This window comes from Sparus aurata, chromosome 23, assembly GCF_900880675.1.
Source record: "Sparus aurata chromosome 23, fSpaAur1.1, whole genome shotgun sequence".
Lineage (NCBI taxonomy): Eukaryota > Metazoa > Chordata > Actinopteri > Spariformes > Sparidae > Sparus > Sparus aurata.
The window spans coordinates 20,706,526-20,715,824 of record NC_044209.1 but is presented as its reverse complement, the minus strand read 5'-3'; positions in this window follow the sequence as shown (position 1 = coordinate 20,715,824).

Below are 9,299 nucleotides of genomic sequence, written 5' to 3'. Positions count from 1 at the left end.
CAGTGTTGTTTCTCATAGTTTCTTTTACGAGTCTTTTACAACGTCTTTGTGTCACTGTTCATCATCTGTGTAGAGTGTGAAGGTTTCTCACTGATATCTGAAGAGGTGAAAGTGGCACATAGATCCTTCAGTTACTTATTGTAGACTGTAACTGAGTTCAGCTCGGCTAATATGGCTGCCCAACAGTGCTGTCAGAGGAAAAGCTGCAGGAACTTCAATGAGGATTCACAGGATTTCATCTACTTAGAGAATATGTTTAGTTTCTGGCTCTGAAGTCCTCAGGTCATCTTTCACTGCTCAAAAACATACTTGAACTGATGACGTGTTTCAGACGTCACATAAATGAAGCATTACTTCTGTAACCCCACCTGTAAAAACGGGTTACTTAGAGAAGAACTGAGCTGTTCTGTATGTGTACTTGGTATATACGAGACATTGTACTCAGCGCCACAATCCCCAAATGAGTCTATCTGGATTTCATTTAGGTCTGAAAGGCAGCTTGACCTCCTTGTTGTCTTGACATGTCTCGTGTGGAGTAACATACAGCTCGTCTTTTTGCCTGTGAATAATAATAATATAATAATGTTTTGTCTCATGAATCAAAAGTGCACAGTTTGTGGTGAAAGGAATGGTCACCACTTTAAGACGTTTGTATATAATGTGTTGTAATAAGGTCAGAAGAAAAGAAAAAACATTTTAACTGGAGAAAACCAAAGTTGATTTTAACCAAATGGACACATTAAAGTGCATCAACAGGTCTTGTGGCTCATGAGTACTAATTAATTTGTGAAAAAAAGTAGCATAAAGCTTTGGGTTATATGCCAAATTGCCTGCAGTGATGTCACTCAGTGGATAAATTGCATATTATGGTAATTTAGGCAGCAGTTTTTTAAAAAGCGGCCCACTTGTCCAGCACAGCATTGGAGTTTTGGAACTCTAGTAGAGCTGTGGAGCTGTTGTTTTGGTGTCACACTGTTAAACTGATCAACAGGTGGCGATAACAACTCAAGACACACCAGTAAAGGCAGCAAAGAAGAAGTCTGCCAGGACGCACACATGGATCTTAACAGAGGAGGTTGAATTTAAAATGTTTTGTGGGGACAGAAGAACATTCAGCACATGTGTAAGACCTCAAGGTTTCACTGTTTTGGTGAGTTCCTCTGAATGTAAACACACGTTTTGTTTGTTCACTACGAAGTTCCACAGGGCATATTTGAAAATTCCAGTTTCTTGAGACTCCATGGCAACATTTAGTCTCTGACACTATTCTAAGTTTGATCTATTCACCTCATTAGGATTCAAGACATATCTGAATGACTGTGTCTGCGTGCTTTAATTCCTCATCTGTTTCTACCAGCATGTGGCTGTTCTCCAATTCACTATAAAAATCTGCATATGCAAACTTCAACATTTCATTTGTTGTATTGCTTTTCATAACAGCACCACTCTCATTTGAACTGAATAATGGTGGACTTCATTATACACACACACGCACACACTTACACACAGCAGCAGCAGCTTTTGGCTCTTAATGAAATGCCACATGAATCACAGTGTTAATAAGATTATTCTTGGTGGTGAGGTCGCATTTTACCTAGAAATGCTCAATCTCCCTGCCCGTGCTGCAGCACCCTGTCAGCCTGACTGATGAGGTGTATGAAGGCCTCACAAGTTTTATGTTGGTGTTTGTGTAAAACTTGGCTGCTGCTGTGGCGCCACACTCCAGGAGGCTGCTCCTCGCAGGCTCTTTAAAGCGGGGATTTGGTTTGCTGGGCGGCTAAATCTGGCTTTGCCAGGCCTTAATCTTGGGCACTGGGTCAGTGGAACGCACTGTGACTGGCATACAGGGGCACAAACCAGATGCACATGTTGTGTGGTAATTTATATTTGCATACACTGACTAAACATTATGGTAATGCCTGTTGCAGGGCTGGAATTTAACACTTCAGATACTTGAAGAAATACTGTTTTCAGTAAAATCCTGTTCTGAAGATGTTACATGAGTGAAAGTATGTAAATATTATCAAGAAAATGTACCAAAAGCATAAAAATCTAAAAGCTTTGCGATGCAGAAAAATGTTCCTGTTGTACTATAACACTATATATACTATCATTAATATTTGTATCACTCAAACATGAATATAAAAACAGGAGTTTATTGTTCTGTATGTCACTACAAGTAGTGATCATTATCATTATGGATCAATTTGCTGAATATTTTCTCCATTAAACAAGTTTAAATGAGTGATCGTTTGGGTTGTAAGAATTCTGAAAATAGTATCAAATGCTGTCATAATTACAATGTTTCTTTGTGCAACCAGTTCTCCAAACTGCAAAAATGTATCAAAATAAATGAAAATTTTTGAAAAATAATTAAAAGCAGCAAATCTTCACATTCTCATGAAGCTGCAACTAAAATGTTTTGGTGTGAAAAATGACTTGAAAATCATCAGATAGTTGCTCTCTTTGTCACTTTTTGTTCAATTGATAAAACATCAAATTTTATGAGCCCTTAATATGTTTTATATGCAAAAATCTCAATTTATAAAGTAACTTGTATATCTGTCAGACAAGTATAGCGTAGTAAAAAGTATATTTCCCTCGCTGTGGAAGTATGGCTTCCGAGCTTATCCGTTCCTTTTATTGATCCTGACGTGTTTTTCTGACAGCGCATTGCAAGAATGATGTCAGACTCCTGCGCCTAAGCTGCTGGAAAACTTGCAACAAAAGGGAGTCATGGCGGGGGATGGGAATGGAGAACAGGTTCTAAGTTAAACAACTTAATTAAAGTGTGTGCCTTTTTTTCCTACTCTGTGCTCAGACTGAGAGATATTAAAACAGTTGTCCTGATGCTGAAAACTGATGTACTTTTTTACACGCAGAGAAAATTGATCAGGTGTCAACGAATGACTCGATAAAGAATCTGACAGATAAGCAGAATCGATTATGTCACGGTCAATAAAATCTTATCAATTCCAATTGCAGGCTGCTATATTTAGTGTTCTATACGTTGATTATAAAATAATAAAGGTCCTTGGAGGCGGCTCAGATGTGATGCACCTGATCATGTGATGAACTTGATAACATTATTAGATAATCCAAACAGCTAATGTAACATCATGAACTCGTTATAAAGGTAGAGAAGAAGGCAAATCTGACTTCTCCATCCTCTGTTTACATTTGCGGTATATTGATTCATTTTTAACTGGACTGGGTTGTGATCGAGGTAGAAGTTCATTAAGATCTCTGGCTTTGGGTCAAAGTAGCTGATCCTTTCAAAGTGCAGGAGATGTATGTTACCAAACCCTTTCATCTTTTCTTAAAGTAGTTCAATTGGTGGTCAGCTGTAGCTAGGTTAGAGCGGGTCATTAACTAATCAGAAGGTTGTTGGTCCGAGGCCCAGATCCTGCTGGATGCACGTAAATGTATCCTAGCCAACCTGCTCGCAGTGCCTGTACCAGCAGTTGTATCAGTGGTTTGAGAGCTTTTGAGTTTTCAGTAAACCCTAAATCCTTCAGTGGGTCACAGGTTAATAGCAAGACCTTAAAATTCTCTCAGGTGTGTAATGTTAAAACTCGACATCAAGACAAAAACAGCGCAGTACTTACAAACTTCTGAGTAGAGCTGGACAGATGTGGCTTGGCCAACAGATGTATCGGTATTGGCGTACTGTTTTAATGCAACGATGTCATTTTAAACACATTTCCTTCATGGATCATTGAATCAGAAATGGATGTATGTCAGCTGATACATCGATAACGGATCAGTATATATCAGTGTTGACATCAGTTACAAAATTGAGTATCTGTCAGGCTTTAATCGGTATTTTAAAGATATCTGACTACAGTAAAATGCACACGTACAAACTGTTGTGAGGAACAGTCTTTCCCTTTAACCTGAACTATGCTGTACTTGCTCTGCCCGTTTTGGCCCTCTCTCTCTTTCAGTCAAAGGCAGCGGCTCTAATCTGTGCAGGAATGCCTCGTATTTTGTGCCCATTACCATCCTGCCAACTCCGTCTGCTGCAGCACATCCCGTCAGCCCACAGGCTCAGCTGACTGATCGATAGACCACTTAGCGGCCGTGAGCTACACACATCCCAGTCATTTGACCCGCTGGAGCTGTGGGAATGGGCACGCAATCCAATAAGCATCGAGCCGCTGAGACAAGCGAGCCGGACCGCCGACTGGAGGAACTTCCTCCTCCCTGAGAGGCAGTTTTGTTCTCGGGATGGGGGGGATGCGGATATGATACTCTGCAGATCAGGCCTGGCTCAGCTACAGTCACACACAGATATTGATTGCATCTTCCATCTTAATAAAGAAACTGTCCACCGAAGACACCTGCAGTTGTTGAACAGGCCAATACTTCATAACAAATGGAAGGAAAGTCAGGGACATGTACTGCATTCTGTACATCAGTGTTTTCCAAAAGACAGCAAGTTTATGATGAAAGTTCTGGAGTCCTAACCCGTAAATCTGTCTGATCCTCCCCCGAAGCACCTGATTTCAACAACCGCTTGCAACATTACATTTAATCATCAGAGTTTATAAAAAAATATCCTGTCTGAGGACGTCACTAAGACGTGATTCTGGGACAGACGGCAGCATATGAAGCAGCCCGAGGCGAAGATTAGAGACTTCATAACTGTGGCAGATGGAGATGAGAGTTTGCAAACACTTAAGTTTACAATCCACCATCGCCAACAAAACCACGTAATAAAATCTTGCCAAAAGGGCCTCACAAAGGAAGCGGGAGCCACCTGCTCCGCCACTTCACTGCTGTGAATGAGTGGAAACACGCCTCGGTTACTCTCTCCGCCCTGCTCCTCCTCAGCTTTCTCCCCCTCCTCTTCCTCCGTCTCTATTAAGTCGCACAGAAGGCCGTAATTCACTTCTGCTAATGCCGCTCTGCAGCAGCCAGCGAAGTACATAAAATTATGAAACATTTCCAAGCAGCCGTATAGATCTCAAGTATCACCTGCCAGAAGAAAATACACTCTGCAGTTTTTCGTCACAGCCTCACACCTCCCTAATGGAATTACAGCCAGAGATGTGATGGAGGGTAAAACCATTTAAACCTGGCTCATTCAATCATCCGGACTGACACGGATCCTTCATATGTACACAAAGGAGAAGTCACTTTAAAGTGGTGTCACTAAAAATTTAAATAGAGCTTGTTATATAAAAGAGGAAGAGAGTAAATGTGTTGTCAGTGATAACTACAAACAAAACGTGTGCATTATTGTAATAGGTTTTGCATCACTGTGTAAGTTTTTCTATCTTTTGTGGTTATTCTCTCTTTCTTTGTGGTTCTTTTCGTCACTCTGTGGCCGTTTTGTCACTCTGTGGCCGTTTTGTCACTCTGTAGTTGTTTTGCATCTCTGTGGATGTATTTGTGAAGCTTTATTGTCATTTTTGTGTGTTTATAGTCCCTTTGCGTCTCTTTTTGGTCATTTTTCTGTCCCCTTGCATTTCATTTTTCACCTGACGTGTGACATTTTAAATCTCTTCGTGGTTGTTTTGCCACTCTTTGTAGTCCTGTTGTGTCACCTTGTAGTCTTTTTCCATCTCATTGAAGTCGTTTTCCTTTTTGTGTGGTCGTTTTTGTGTTTGTTGTAGTCCTTGTGCGTGTCTTTTGTAGTCATTGTGCCACTCTTTACGGTGTTCTGCATCTCTTCTTGACTGTTTTGTGTCTCTTTGTGGTACTTTTGCATCTTTTTTATAGTAATTCTTTCTTCTTTTGTGTAATTTTTGTGTCCCTTCGTGGTGTTTTTTGTGTCTTTTTGTAGTTCTTTTGCATCTCTTTGTTGTATCGCCGCCTCTCTGGTCATTTTACATCTCTCTGTAATCCCTTTGTGTGTCTTTGTAGTCATTTTGACACTTTTTGTAGTTGTTTCACATTTTTTTGTGGTTGTTTATGTGTATCCTCATGGTGTTTTTTCATTACTTTGTGCTCTTTTTGTATTTGTAGTCCTTTTTTGTATTTGACATTTTTGCGCCTTTTCTTAAGTCCTTCTGTGGCTCTTTAAAGTCCTTTTGTGTCTCTTTGTGTTTAATTATGTGCCTTCGGTCATTTTTGAATCTCTTCGTGTTCACTTTTCTTCTTTTTGTGTTTGTTTCTTGTCTCTATGTTGGCGTTTCTGCATCTCTTATTTGCCTGACTCTTACAATACACAAATATCATAATAAAAAAAAACAACCAAAACGATTCCAGAAATACGAACTCCAGCTTGGAGATCCCTAACTTCACTCTGTAAGCTGATTGGCTACAACCAGATTTGCAATCTTCCCATCTCCCCCGTCATTATCTCATACACTGGAGAGGAGAGAGCGGTCCGAGGCCTTGAAGGAGTCTGAGTGCCAGGGGATAATGCAGTGAAGGCCAGACAGACGATCATATTGACGACTCCTGGAGGCTGAGAGAATTGTGAGAAAGTCGTGGCGCCAGGCGGACATTAGTCTAAGAGGACATTAAGTCTTCTACTCCCAGACAAATGGCAGCGATCTCATGAAAGGGAGAACAGTAAATATGATTGCAGTTAATAACACAGAGGGAGGTGATACTTTCTTCTCTTTCTCTTAGTCCTCCACGATTCAAGGTTAAGCTGACCCCTAAAAAGCAACAAATACAGGATGGACGAAATAGCGGGAACACCTTTGTTGGACTTTAACAGGCCATTGCCATTTCTACAGTATGAGGCTTTACTGTCTTTCCCCTAATTGGTGGTCATTGCGATTAATCTGTTTGGTGGTTGAATGGCTTCTCTAACGAGTGGGATAAAACATATACAAAGAGTATATCTCTGTATATATCAGTCTTCAAGTCTTAATATCACCACTATGGCCATTTCTGTTTGTCGTGAAAACATTTTTGGGCACATTCTTCCTTTTGCATTTTCTATGGAGAACAAAATTATTTATATTCTATGAAATTTGAAGAGTGGAGTTTAAAGATTAGGGCTGGCGCACAAAATCTCCAGCACTGCAGAGACCACATTCATTGCGGTTTCTAACGTACGTGTTCTTTTTATCTGTGTTCAGCTTTGTACTTTTTTAGAAGGATGAATGAAAAATGAATGAGCAGGCGGAGAGATGCCAGAGGGACTGATGTGGAACAAAGTTAATGAGGCAGACGATTTCACTACGGGCCACGTCTGGCTGCTGCTGCACTTTTAATAGTAAGTAAATACTTGGCTTCATTATCCTGTGATGCAGCATCATTTTGTAGTACAACATATCTGCACTCAGGGCAGGATAATGGTTTGCAGAGTCTACGCCATGTGCCCTATTATCTGATGTCAGCTCCGTCCATGTGGTCCCCCCGGAGCTGAGTGAAGACACAGACCCAGTTTATGACCTATTTGTAGGGTCGGACGGCAGCTCGGACCTCCTGCCCCACCTCTCAGTGTGGACATCAGGCTCCCCAGAGGAGGAGGTTAGCAGATGCCTCTGAATCAATTTGGCCAGAGACCCATAACGACCTCTGCTGTAATTAATTGGGATGTTTGATACTTGCTCTGTCCAGCTGACATGATGTGAGCACCGCTGCCACAGCACATCCATGGCTATAACAGGTCAGGACTCGACCTGTTCTCTATTTACTGATCCGTTTATTTCACAGGGAAAATGTAAAATAACAATATCGTACCAAATGTCTGCTTTAACATATGCACATGACATGTTAGCGCAGTTCACTTCTTTATATCCTAAAGCCCTCAGTGGTCCACACATGAAGATGAGAGGGAGGACACACAGGCACAAAGACACACTGGAAAGTCCAACAATTACCATGTGAATGAAGGGGTGTGTATGAGTGTGTGTAGGGAGGGGTTAAGATGCCGTGTGTCCCCTGCATGAGCTACATGCAGGCAGACAAAGAGGGAGCAGCCGCTCCGGAGCTGGAGGTGGGCTGCCACAACCGGGAGGGGGAGGGGAACTCTCAATACTCAGCCTATCAGATCCAATTAACCACCACAACATGTTAGAGTGGATTCTACCCAAAATGAAAGAGGAGATACAGCTCTAGTGTGAAGTCTTTAGACACAGATTCTATTATCATCAGTTGTGATTATCATTGAATTAAAGAGCTGACGGTAAATAAATCCCTTATTCAAGTTGCAACTTTATTCCCCAAACCAAACAAAGAGCTTTACTAAAAGAGGCACATCTGTTCGTTCAGTCTGCACAAACAAAATGTAAAGTTTTACACACATTCACATTTTTTCATATTAAAGCAGACTTTTTTGGCCACATGGGAGCAGAATAACAAGCTTTAAACGCCTACTGATGTATATCATATGTATACAGTTGATTTGGCAAAGGTTTTAGCAGACAGTAGCCTTTTTACACACCCAATGTTTCCGCACACCTGGTGAATGTAGATCCAATATTTACTTCATGTAGCTCTGTTATTGTCTCCATTAGTTCTCCTGAGAAGCAACACCTGTCTCGTTAGCAGCTAAATGCTAATAGCACTTGCTAACTTTCGCTTGCTATCTACTCGCATTTTGTCATTTCGTGCTGGGCACATCAAAACAGTGAAGCCGTGAGCTGAAATCCAAAACAGGTAGCGTAGCTGCTAAAAGATGGTTAAACTGGAAACAGACAACTTTTTTGCTTTAACTTATCACCCTGGAGTAAGTATGTGAATGTTTTAGCTGTGCTCTTTGGTCTGCCACTGGGGTTGATTTTACCGCCAAAATGTAAGGCAAATTACAGTACAAATTAAGCATTTCTTCCGTTGTGCAACCAAAACAGGAAGACGCATCATTTTCACCGGTCACTATCCCCAGGTAATGGTGGAACAACTGAAATAACTGGGGAAACTCTACACTGCAAAAGAGCCCCACTGATGATGGAGGCAGTGAGGGGGAACAGAGAGAGTAATAAAACTAAGATAAAACAAGTGGGCGGACGGACAGTGGCTCACGTGGAGACCACCGGTGTGTGTTAAAGTCTGTTCCCACGTTGATTTGCGTCTCCACTTAACACTGGGACTTGAGACGGTTCAAAAGCAGCATTCTTTCTACTTGATCAGTAAGTTATAAAACCTTCCTGTTATTAATTCAACCAGGTGTTTTACTCTGCCTTTTAACAGCACTGAAATCAGGATCTCTAAATTATCAAATTATTACTGTATTTTGCTTTGGACAGTAGCTAGGCTGCTGGCGGGAGCTTTGTTGCTAACGCTGCCTTTACAACAGCGGGGTCATCTGTTAATACCACAGGGATACGTTTTAAAAAGTTTCCACTTCCATGCGTTAATGTCATCTTTTTTATTGTGTTATACACCCAGTG